Here is a 12,966-nt window from a genome sequence, read left to right on the forward strand (position 1 = left end):
GGGGGGGGTGCATCTGTGAAATGAGACAGGACCTATGTTTGACGCAGTGAAGTTTTCACAGACGTTTCATCATTAAAGTCGCGCACACACAAATCACATGAAAAGATGATGGAGAGCTTCAACACCATCCTTTCCGGAGAAACAAATTCCGTTCAGATTCCCACCCTGTGCACTGTCATCACTCTCAATCACGGTGCATGAAGTTGCACGGAGCCCTCCTGGCACAGTACGTGATGCATTCTGCGTTTATTTCTCTGAAAGCTGATGTTCCGCTCCCGAGGAATAATCGGTGCGGAAGGGAGGCGTTTTAGCCTGGCCATGGAACCCCTGGGGACAGGGCGGGAGACAGCTGGATGCCCGAATAGCGGGGGGGGGGGATGTGGGGGAGGGTAGAGGGGAGGAATGAGGGCTGTGGATTGTGGCCAGCCCTGCAGTGCGAGCACGCCCTCCCCTCCCCGCTGCAGCAATCTGGTAATCGGTATTGATAATTTGTCGTCTGCCAGAGACGTATCGCTGCAGAAGGCCCTGCTAGGAGTGCTGTCACTGGGAAAGAAAGGGCTCGTCAGCCTTTGATTAATGATCTCTCAGAGCACAAATATCGAGGTTTCTGCAGCAAGAGACATGGCGGAAATCATTAGATTTGCCCAGAGACTGGCTGGCGTATCGCTCCTCTTTGCCTACTAATACCTGGCTAACAAGCAGCATAGAAAAGCAATTAAAACCAATATAACTATCTAGCGCAGGTTTCTGAAAGTACTAAATACAGTGTTCAATTAAAAATGAAGTGAATGTTAATAAAAGCATCTTCCCTCTTTAAAACTCACAAAGGCAAAAGCATCTTTTCACCATTTCTTTAAACTTCATTCTTCTTTACTGTAGTTATTTTCAGGGAGATTTTGAATGTAGACAACATACAACAATAAACCCTTTCATCTCTATTTCGAGGCTTTAATCAACAGAAGAAATTTTATTGTCTTGTGGAAGAGTAGATGTTTTCTCCGTCAGACGTGCTTCCATTTTCTGCTAGATAAGCTGCATTTGCTCTGTATCCAAGCTTTACCCAACAGACCACTAAGAGACCTACACTGTGCCTGATTATTTTTTCCCTATTAAGCACTGTATTTTGCAAAGTGGCAATAAAGATGAGGCCCTGCTATCATCAGAGCCAATGGAACATTTCTAATCAACTTAAGTTGGCCCACCATTATGTTTCTGGCCCTGCTCCAGCAAGACACTTAAGCAGGTGTCTGGGTTTGAGGAGGTGAACAGCCCCAGTGGCATTGAACAGAACTCTTCACATAACTCAACTTAGGCAGGTGCTAAATACCTATCTTGATAATCTGTGTTTATCTTCTGCCAGAAAGATCATTATTAAGTGTTTGGAATTTTGTGTTAAGACTATTAAATAAAACCTTTTCAAAGATAACTCCGTTGACTTACATGGGATTTTCAACAGCTACAAGAAATTCTGGAGCTTGTTGTACTCTGAATGCTCATGAAGTTCTTTCTGTGCAGTTTGCATAATGTAGGAATGATGCCCACCAGGCACATGCATGCATGTGCATATGTGTGTCTTATTTAAAAAATAAATGCATATAATGTGATTGCAGAAGATGTGGCGACTTTTAAATGGCGCTGTCCTCTTGACTTCTTCTTCCAAATAAAACTTGGGTTATATGGATAGCACACAAGAGGTGCATTTTAGAACATTAAATCAGCTGATTTTTTTGGGTGGGGTCACTACAGACCTGACAGGCTGTGTACGTGGTTGTATAATCCATCTTAGAGCATGTACATGGCAGTGTGAGGGTGGAACAGGCAGTAATGCTGCTCGAACAAAAAGAAAATGCGTCTGAAATCATTATTCCGCTGTTTTCTTGCTGTGTTTAATTTAAAGAATACTTGTTCTGAGAACATGCTCAGGCAATTACTGTACAGAAAGTCATGGTCCTGTTTATGGTCCTCGCTTATTTTATAGCAATTGGTCTAACAGAAATAAACGGGATATGCGTGAATAATGTGTTAAAGGAGTGTTTTAATTTGGACTATGTTGAGATAGTCAGGAAGTCTGTGAGGTGACAAATGGGTGGAATTTATGGCAACATAAATATTTAGGCAACCCCACGTTGCCTCTCAGTAAGACTGATTAAACCATTGTAAAAGCGCTTCAGAGTATTGTTCTTTTATCCTTTGTGTTTTAGCTACAAGCTCAGATCTAAACACTTAGCTTGATGGATGCACTGTTGCTGCTCAGTTTGTCTATTAATGGAGTACTGCATTATTGTTTTATCTGGTATGTAAACATACATACAAAGTTATAAATATATGTATGGTTGTTGATTTTAACTGGTTCAATTATTTTGATAAGTAGGCTTTCCACCACGAAGAGCTAAGCATTTTGCTCTGATCTGCCAGTACTCTTAAACAATTACTCTGACAATTGCACATGAGTAGTCATCTGGACATCAATAGCAATGACAAGCTTCAAGTTAAACAACATATGGCCAAGTGCCAGGCTGCATTCAGACTAAAAATGCTTCCTTCCATATTGTGCAGGCTTTCAGTGAAGGTTTTAACCTGTTTTCTTCCCCTTTTGTAAATAAGTGAACACAAGTCATCAATATACTAACTGTTAGAAATTTACATATTTGAATAGACTAATATAAAATTACTTTAAAATAAGAATTAATGTAGATGAGATTCAGAAAAAAGAATTTGTTGTTTTATAATGTTGACAGAAATGTGATTTGACTGAGACATCACCATTCCGAATTTTATCAAGTTCTCGCAGAAGAAACATTTCAATTAATCTGTTGATCATTCTTCTGATCATCACTATGCTAATATAAATTTGCTGGCCAGTACAGTTCACGTGAGAACTCAAGGTTAACACTTATTTACATTTTTTTTCCTGTGTTTAAAAAAGTAGATTACTCTTCCTGCTATTGAAAATTCGGACAGTAATAATTTCACTAACAGTCCATGTGGTTAAGAGCTTATGTTGCTTCATAGCAGTTCTTTACTTACCCTGTGAAATGCTGAAACAGGAGAACATAGCATCATCTATTCCATCACCTTATGGAAGATATCCCATAACATTCAGAGAAAATAAAAATCAGCAGCTTGAACACTCCCAAAATATTTTCTTGCCTCTACATCTATCTTCTCTTGTCCTAATACAAGCTCTATCTAGCTAAGCACTTCTCTGCTTAATAATGTATTCTTATAATCTATTGACGTTGATTTTTCTCAGGTTTTCTCTTAATTAATTAATTTAGCCTGGAATCTTTTTTCATTTCTTTGATATTTGCACTACAATAGCACGTTTCTCTAGATTGCACTTTGCACACATTTTTTCTTACCATAATTATGCATGTAATCTAATGGCATGGTTAGATTTTTCCCAGGTGACATTTATATTCATTTTTTTCAGAAAAGAATTCTCCATTTTCAAATTAATACCACTAATTAAAAGACTGATTATAGCAGAGTGATTGGATGGTCATATTCAGCAATACACTTAGGTGACATTTTAGTCTTCAAAGACTGTGCAAAAATTAAGAGATTAATTCTCCTAAAAGCCTCCTGTGAGAAATAAGCATTAATGTGTAGGCTGAAGAGCAGAGATCAGAGGGTTCTCATGGCAGGTGGGTCTGGGCAGTACTTAACCCATGGAGCATTTTCATGTAAGTCTAATTCAACTGCCTTAGAAGACAAAGCTAAGAGGAACAAGAGATATTCAGTGCTCCTGGAAAGAAAAAGAAAAAGAAAAAGAAAAAGAAAAAGAAAAGAAAAAGAAAAGAAAAAGAAAAAGAAAAGAAAAGAAAAAAAAAGCCCTAGGCTTATTTAAGCCCTATGCCTTAAACAAGGCATCCTAAAATGGTGCCACTGCAAACAATTGAGATATCTGGAAAATTAACTCTCTGAAAGAGAATTGAATGTTAAATGGCACGTTGATCACCAGTTAATAATCCTGTAGTCTGACCAGTAGGCAACAACTCAGCTGGAAATGGAATCCTCCAACAAGACTTTTTTCTAATTGAACATGTTTCTTTCCCAAAGGCTTTACATATATTGACTACATTTGTCTTTAAACCTGCAATACCAGGCCTCAATTTTTTTTTATCCTGGCACTACCAGTAGTTCTGCACAATTCTTTGAGGACGAGTGAATATTGTGTCACAAACCAGCAGTGATCACTTGCGCTGCCTTCAAAGATCCGGTGTTCATTGCCCAGACAACTGTCTTTTATAAATAAAAACTACTGCTGTCATCCGGAAGCTTGAAGAGAACCTTCCTCAGCAGAACCCATAAAATGGATGGTAGATGAAACAAATCTACAAGTCTTGTCTCCTTGGTCTCAGTGGAATTCAGGGCTGAGCCTACAGGAGTGCAGAAATCTGGCAGATAATTCAGAGGAATAACCAATATTCACTATTTTTCATGGTGTACACAGTCAGTGATTTCTGTGGAAGCACTCTGATCCACTGCTGGTTTTTATTTTTTTTAAAGATACTGTTGATCTCACTTGGAAATGGGTCAGTGTGCTGCCGCAGCCTGCAGTTCTACCTCTCAATCCTGACAGGTGCACCTATGGCTGTTGAGAAGGCAGTGTTTGTTACTCTAGACATTACTCTAGTAATTAAGTAATTACTCTAGGCATTACTATAGTGGCTCACCACTATCAAAAACTAAGAAACTAAAATTTTTTGAGACCTCAGTCTGCACAGACCTGCATCCTCAAATAGAAGAAAGGTGTCATGCAGAAATGATGGTTCCTGGGAGCAAAATATTCAAGACATAATGTGTCTGAGCAGCAGCCAGCATACAAACCTGCTCTTCAATTATTTCATTTTCCTCCACTTACTATGTTTTCATTTTCTGATAATACATAATTTAACAAATGAAGTGAATTCAAGCTTAAAGGATGTACAGTTAAAAACTGATGTAGAGCATCTACATGGAACATTAGTCACTGATTGACACATTTAGAAACATTTTTCGTAGGTGTAGTTGTCTAATCCAAGTTGTTCATGAAAAAAATGCATAATTTATGCACTCATTCTAGTACACAAAACCAATCACTGGGGTCTTCACCATCACGGCAGGAAGAGAGGTGGCAATGAGTGCATCCTCTTTGGCCCTACAGTTGGTGGTTGGCCTCCAGTTGTGGCACTGGTCCTAGTGTGGCTCCCAGGAGAGTGCCAGAGCTAAGCTGTGTCCTCTTACCCATGGGAACAGCTTCATGCTGGAGAGAGGACACGAAGGCAAGTAGGTGGAAGATGAGTCCCACTGAGTACCTGGGAAGTCCTGGCTCATGGAACCATTGTAGGATGTTGCACACTACAGCCACTGGAGTAAAAGTAGGAACATTTGCAGGAGCTGAAAACAAAATTTGATTCTCTTTGGGTGGAAATTAGGGACCTTCAGGTTAAATCCTCTAATTTCGTAGAGATTGAAGCCTGTTTTTTTCTTAAATGCCAATATAGACATCCATCTCCCCTATTCAATTTATCCCTTACTCTTTTTATTATTTGACTTTCTCTTCATTAACATGGGCATAACTTTATATAATTATTTCAGCATTGTGCTGTGAAATTATGTTCCATAATGTATAGAAATGCGTAACAATGCTCTCCTGTTACTGAATTTGCAGAAAACTATCAGGTCAGAAAACAAAGCAACTTTCTGTCTAAAGATAACTTAGCTTTCTGAAGGTGCTTCTTATAATCCTTACAGAATATCTCAGGTAAATGTGGTTATTTTATACCTGTTAGCATAGAATGACTACAAATTGAGAATTTAGGTTCAGCTAGTCTATGTTTTACTTTAAGGTATGCTAAGATATGTTTTAATATTTGAGTTTACTTGCATTTAAATATATTCACTAGGCACTGGGTGACAATGTCATTGTAACTTCTGATCTTGGTATTATTTTTGATCCTTTCTAAAGTTTTTGAAAACATCAGTGACCATTTTTGCTTTGGTTTTATTATATTCTCTGGTTTCCACTCTGACAATGACTGATGTGAATTCCCTGGCAAGATTCCCTAAGTGTATAAAATTATTAGGGTTATTATTTTTCATCTCAAAAGCTATACAGACTACATAAAGGTCAAAGATTCACCAAAAAATTGACCTACATCTTACTTATGATAGTATATTAAAATTAGTGATTTTTCAGTATTTTTGTCCTCCAGTTACCTGAGTGGAGCTGTAAGAAATCTTTGTATGTTCCTGGGAAATGTTTTAAGTTAAAATAGAATACACGAATTGGTTTCCATCATTTTTTTCAAATGCATTTTTTGAAGTGAAATTCAGTTCTGTAAACAATTTTATTAGGATTTATTAAATCTCAAATTTAACAGTTCTGATATATTTACTTCTTACATCATTCACATGTGAAAAGAAAGCACAGCTAATGTCACCCAGCAGTCATATTTATTATCGCTCGAATATAGTTTTGTATCTTCAGATCCTGGCATTCATTCAATTTATTATGTAAATGTAATGTAAATGACTCTTTTTAAGCTAATGCCTTTTCTATTCATTTAGATATTTTTGATACTGTTAGGATTCCAGGCAGGTAGCTTTCAATATTATACACTGTAGATAGGAAAGATCCCCATACTCACTGTGGTTTAAAAAATAAAAGTTTAATATTTATTAATAAAATATTGTCCTCAAGTCAAATAACTCACTGATGACAAAACAATGTCCTAATGCTAAGCGTGATTATTTTGTAAGTGGAATATCTATAGTGATTGCTTAAGAGAAATGGAGGATTCAAGTTATTCCCTTCTGAAGTGTATTCACGGTGTTTTTAAGTGAATCATCAAGAAGTGTAACAGTGAAAAGACTTTCACCTTCTAGTGGTGGAAGGTCTTAAAAACAGGATTAAATATGGCAGAGGTATTTTCATGTGCACTGCAAAGTTGTAATTATCACTTGGTGTAGGTCACCAGTGTTATTCTGCAGTCTCAGCTTTTCTGGTATCCTGATCTCTTCTGCATGAGAGGTGGCAGTGCAGTCAAGGAGGATAAAAACTTGCAATAATGAGAATAAACACTGAACCACAGCATAAAACTTAGGCCATTTAGGGAATCAAACAGAAACAATCTGCAACACAAAGCTTACAAAATTTCACTTGATACATTTCTATGTGGCGACATTCCTGGAAAAAAGCAAAAATTAAGGAAAAGTATACTGGAAAAAGAATATTAGATCATATGAACCTCAGTCTGTCCCTGAGCTGCTGTTCTAATATTCCTATAGTCTTTCAAATGCCATTTATTCTTCAGAGGAAAGCTTGAGCTGGCAGTCAGGAAGACTTCTATTTTTGATTTCCCAACACTGAACTTCCTTCTGAGCATTCTGCCATTCTAATCGCAGCTTCCCATCTGCTCCATCTCTCCCACCCACTGATTTCTACTCCCAGTCCATCTCCTTGATGCCCTTTTTCTCAAGCTCAGTCTATCCAGTCACCATTCTGGGTCCTTTTTCAATTATTCCATCCCTTACCAGGCTTTACCATTATAATTTATTTTTATTTTCATTTATCTGCTATTGGCAATTTCTTCTACCAGGCAGATTCAATTTTCTTCCCTTCACATAGCCATTAGTGGTCCTTCAGTAAACCTCTACACCTCTGAGGGACCAGACACAGAGGAGCTGACACTACAGAATAGTTGTTTTCTTTTTCCAATTTCCAGCACTTCTCTGGCCCACAGGAGGAACAGTGTTTGAAGCATCATTCTCAGCTCATGTGAATTCAGACGTGTCCAGAACAAAGTATCTTTAGAGAATTTGGCTGTTCATTTTTGGACATGTCTCTCCTTGTCCTGAGGGAAGCCTGAAAACAGATATTTCAGTGGATATTCCATTGCCAGCCTGGGCAGATTTTTCAAGGAAAGAATGATTTCCTGGCACAGAGTGTAGAGATTTTCAAACAAATGCAGTATTTGTCCAGTTTGCCATATGCAAGCTCTCTATTTTTCTGTAGTCATCTTCCCTGAAATGGTGAAATGATTTTTGATAAAAATTTCACCTAAATTCATCAGCAGGCAGCCCTCCAATCAAGAAAACAGTTGGCCAAATCACTATAATTTATCCACATGATGGTGGAACAAGGTCTCCTACGCTTTCTCATGCAAGTGAACTAAAAAAATGTCACTAGATGGGAAATAGCACTCACTATGACGTATTGGCCATACACTTGAGTGGATAAGGTGTGCAAAGATCAGGAATACTGATCTTACTAGAATGATGTCCTAAGCTGGTACAAATCTACTGCAACAGCCTCCATGTTGATTTATGTATGATGATGATTTTTTTCCCCTGTAAATCTCCAGAAGCAGCTTAGGAAGGAAGCATTTCCTTCATTATTTTGAATAGTCATATAAGAGCCAAACACACTAATAAAGGAGAATTGGGTTATACAGGAAAAGAGACTTTTTAATACAGGAAAAGGAATTTGATTACATAGCAGAAGAGAAAAATCAGGGCATTATAAGCTCCAGTTAGTTTTCAGATATATTGAAATATGTGACGAGCAGGCCAGCCCTGGAAGCTTGGTAAGGCTGTTACAAAGAGCAAGCTGAAGATGAGCATGGAAGAAGTTTTGACTTGCCTTTAGCAAAAGTGTTGATGCTGGGATGTGGTTGTGCACAGTGTACTGGAAATGTAAGTATTACAGGCAAGTCTCCTTACTCTAAATAAGCCAGGCACCCCCCATCAGAGACCTCAAGCATCAAAAGTGCATCTTGACAGGGATCAACTGCTGATGGAGTTCATTTAGCAGCAGAGAAGTACAGCAAGTAAATAGACTCATACAGGCAGGCAGGCAGGCAGACAGGTACAAAGAGATAAATAGACTGACACAACAAATGACATGTAGATAATTATTGCTTCAGTGATATCATAGAATCATAGAATCATAGAATCACAAGGTTGGAAACGACCTATAGGATCATCTAGTCCAACCGTCTTCTCATTACCACTGCTACCACGAGCTACTAAGCCATATCTCACAGCTCCTCATCCAGACAAAATATTTCAAAACAGGAAAAAAATGACTAAATTGAAAAACTGTGTAAAAGTAGAAAAATCTGAAAAACTGGTGGATAATGAAAGACTTAATTCAGAGCAGTCACGTTATTAAAATCTGTATAAGTTGCTGTAGTTTTTATACAGCTATGCATTTATTTTACATCTTCACGGTCTGCATGTTTGTATTATGCAAATCTGAGCAAAGCTACTTCTCACATAGGTGGCTTCCTCTAACCACTGGTTGCTCTTTTTTTGTGTTAATTGTAAGAAAATTGTCCCACCAATTTCTCTCTCTCAGACAGTTTCACGAATTATGAATAATATATTAACTTGTTTGCACCATCAGCATGGTTTGCCATTCTTTTATTTAATTATTATTCATTTTACACATCCTCTGACTAAAATAATCAATAAGATTTATAATCTTTGCCTGACTGATAAACTTTAATAATATGCTGCTGAGTGGTATAATTGTTTTCTTAATTTAGGCAATCTAATATTTGTAGATAGGCCTGAAGACATGCCAGGACATTCTGGTAGAAATATTTATCAGTTCATTAGTAATAATAGGTGCATCAATAGTTTGGTCATGCAGAAAAATAGCTGAAAGCCACAGAATAACAGACATTTTGCAGATAGCTCAAAAAAATCATCTCAGCCCCTGAGAAAGCATTTGTTGGATAAATCCCCACTCAAAATCAAAAGAACTTTTGGATTGACTTGCAGAAAAGTCTGGAATGTTGCTGAAGATTTCATCCATCAGTTCACAGAAGTCACTTCGTTGGTTAACACAGCACTAATAAGTTTTACTAATAATGGCAATGCATGTCCAATCAAATCACAGAATCACAGGGTTTGGAAGGCACCTCAAGAGAACATCAAGTCCAATCCCCCTGGTAAAGCAGGTACCCTACAGTAGGTATCACAGGTAGGCATCCAGAAGGGTCTCAAATATCCCCATAAAAAGACACTCCACAACAAATCTTTAGATTTATTATGTGGTCTGGATTTGGTTTTAGGCTTGACCATAACTGATTTAATTCGTGGCAATTTCTGGCTAAAATAGACACAGTTATATTCACAGGCTCTCTTTCTAATATGTTTTAGTGGTTTTGCTTAATAACAAAACTTGCAGAGACCCTGGATTTTTTGTGCTACCTAAGTTAATATTCACTGATGCACAAGCTATTATTTTATTTGCAATAGTTCTAAGTATGAGATGATGACTTAGACTCCAAAAACCATACAAAATCCCCCCCCAGTGATGGAAAGCCAATAAATAAATAAATAAATAGTTACAATGATGGTATCTCCTTCTGTGTATCTTATTTTTTGCCTCCTTCTGTTCTGTGTGTTTTATTGCTTGCAGACCTGAAAGAGTACTTGAATCACTGTGTTTCTCAAAGAGGTAGGATGATTGGAGAAGTGGTAATGACTACACCTGAAGTCCAGCAGCCAAGTGGGCTGGGGTCTCTCTCTTGTGCTACCACAGCAACATGGCAAAAAGAAACCATGAGGTTCTTTGGCAAGGAAGTAGGATGGATATCAGTGAAGGAAGGAGCTACTAGCAAGCCTTACCTCCCATAAGATGAGCTGGGAACTGAAAATCTGGTTGGAGAGATATCTAGAGGTCATTTACCCTATCCTGCTACATGAAACAGGACTATCATGAGTTCATTTAGCCAGCTTCTGAAATCTTCCATGGATAATCTCACAGCTAACATCCCAAGCCACAGTTTGTGGCTGTAGCTCCTTCTGCTATCTGGCAGTACCTGGCTGGGGGGATTGGCTCTGCCATTTCATGGATCATCCCTCTATAGTTTAAGGAACTAGCCTATCACCCCTTAAGAGTCCTCTTTGCCAACTAAACAAATCTGATCCCTTCCACAAGCCTTTACAGGTCACGTGCTGCAGGGAACCCTCTGCTAAATCTGCTCCTGTTTGTCCGTGTTTCCCTTTAACTGGAGGCAGTAGCTCAGATGGAGCCTCACAACACCAAATACGTACAATCAACCCAACATCTCAGCCTGTTCATTCACACACAACTCTACATCTGGCTGGCCTCTCCCTCAATTTTCCTCACCTGATCTCCTTATAGGAGGATAGAGGACATTGCAAAAAAGCTCTTCCACATGAGACTTTCAAAGCCCCCCAGAAAAACAAAAATGATCATTGCCCAGTATCTACTCCTATTTTAGTGCTTAAGACTTCATCTTTAAGCACTAGCATTTACGGGTTTATGTAGCTACGTACTGAAACATTATCTGAAATACCATTTAGGCATTTGTAGTCTTTTTAGGGCTGCATTCAAGTCTAGCAGAAAATTATCCTATGTTCTTAAATGCTGTGAAAATGGATTTGTACTGTGGGCATGCTGATCACTGAAATGTCTAGGAGTAGCCTCAAATCTTCTAGACTTGAGGATCTGCCAAAAAATTGTTTTCTAGTCAATCCACTGCCCTCTTCTTATGAGATAACACCAAATGAAAAAGGTGAGTTTTACAAAAACTGCTTTGTATCAGCATGGTAGATCAGGGAGTTGATGTCATGAGTGCTTACTCTGTGCAGTACTGTAGAAGACCTTCAAAATCTCAAGACAATATTTTTAGACCCAAAGATTTCCCAAAGATAAACACACCATAGATGTACTTCCTACACAGAGAGACTTTCTTAACTCAGGGTCGAAGTCTGTCTAAACCTAGAAATTCAGTTCTTTGGAACAGCCTATAATTAAATAAATACAACCTCTTGCTCCCATATATACCTAATCGAGAGAACTCTTAAATTATTATAATTACTTTTAGGAAAAGGGTATTTAAGCCATATGATAGTCATAAATCAGAGCATCAGAGGATCAGTAACAGGGTTGTTACATGCTTGGATTCAAAGTAAAAAAGCTCCACAGTTACAAGTTATACGTATGAACTCTAATGGCAAACAGTTTTATATAGAGATCTAAAAGTCATCTACACTTTGTTCTGGCACTCAAATTTAAAATGCAGTTTTAATTAACATGATTATAATGTGTATGTTGTATTACTGCAAAGATAGAAACACTTCATTTTTAAGTAATCTACTTACATACACCATTTGTAATTGTGTACAGAAAGCAAACAAATGCTTTTATTCACATGGATGAGATATCCTTATTTTAAAATGTCCCACAGAATTAAAATTCCATTCAGAACTCAGAAGAAAATTGGATTTTTCAGACTGTCTCCTTTCATTCTCATTTTCATTTTGACATTTATCCGGTAGTCATAGCAGCTCATAGGAATGATTGTGTAGAACAAAGGTGCGGTTAAACATGTTTAGCTTTGGATTAAGTACATTAAATGCATGCAGATTGCTCAAAATCAACCAATAAACTTACAGGAAAAAAAAAAAGGGTTTTGTAAAAAGTATTATGCATATATATAAGGCATATATATACTAAATAATGAGTGCTTCTGCATGTTTATTTCAGATGTTATAAAATGAGTTTTCTAGGCTACGTGACTGGGTTTATTTGAGGGGTATCTTTCCCAGCACTCACAGTAGTGCATTGTTTCTAAAATGGATTCTCCTGGTAATTATAGTGTGAAAATAATTAAAATATGTTCTGCACTAGCTGAAATGACTCAGCAAGCAAGGAATATATTTAATTACTGGGATATAAAGATCAAGAGTCCAACCAAGCTGCAAATTATAATTGCATTTATCCCTTATAATAAAAGCACAAATCTCTACTTAGCTGATTGCCCTCAGTATTGTCTTTCCCTAAAACAAATATATACTCCTTACAATTGAATTCACAGCTCATTTTCTGTGTCTTAACTTATGACTAATATTTTGGCTTTCATTAGTTCAAAGAACAATTTTTTAAATATTGGAAGACATTAAGGATATCAGTACCTTGGAGTGGCACAAAGCGTGCAT

General features: G+C 37.5%; 1 protein-coding gene across 1 annotated transcript in view; it reads left to right on the plus strand.

The window, feature by feature from the left end:
* The window catches only part of STMN2 (stathmin 2), a 33,025-nt gene that overhangs the window by 778 nt on the left and 19,281 nt on the right, over window positions 1-12,966 (plus strand). The gene's annotated exons all lie outside the window — the stretch shown is intronic.

The sequence above is a fragment of the Meleagris gallopavo genome, chromosome 3 (genome assembly GCF_000146605.3).
Source record: "Meleagris gallopavo isolate NT-WF06-2002-E0010 breed Aviagen turkey brand Nicholas breeding stock chromosome 3, Turkey_5.1, whole genome shotgun sequence".
Classification (NCBI taxonomy): Eukaryota; Metazoa; Chordata; class Aves; order Galliformes; family Phasianidae; genus Meleagris; species Meleagris gallopavo.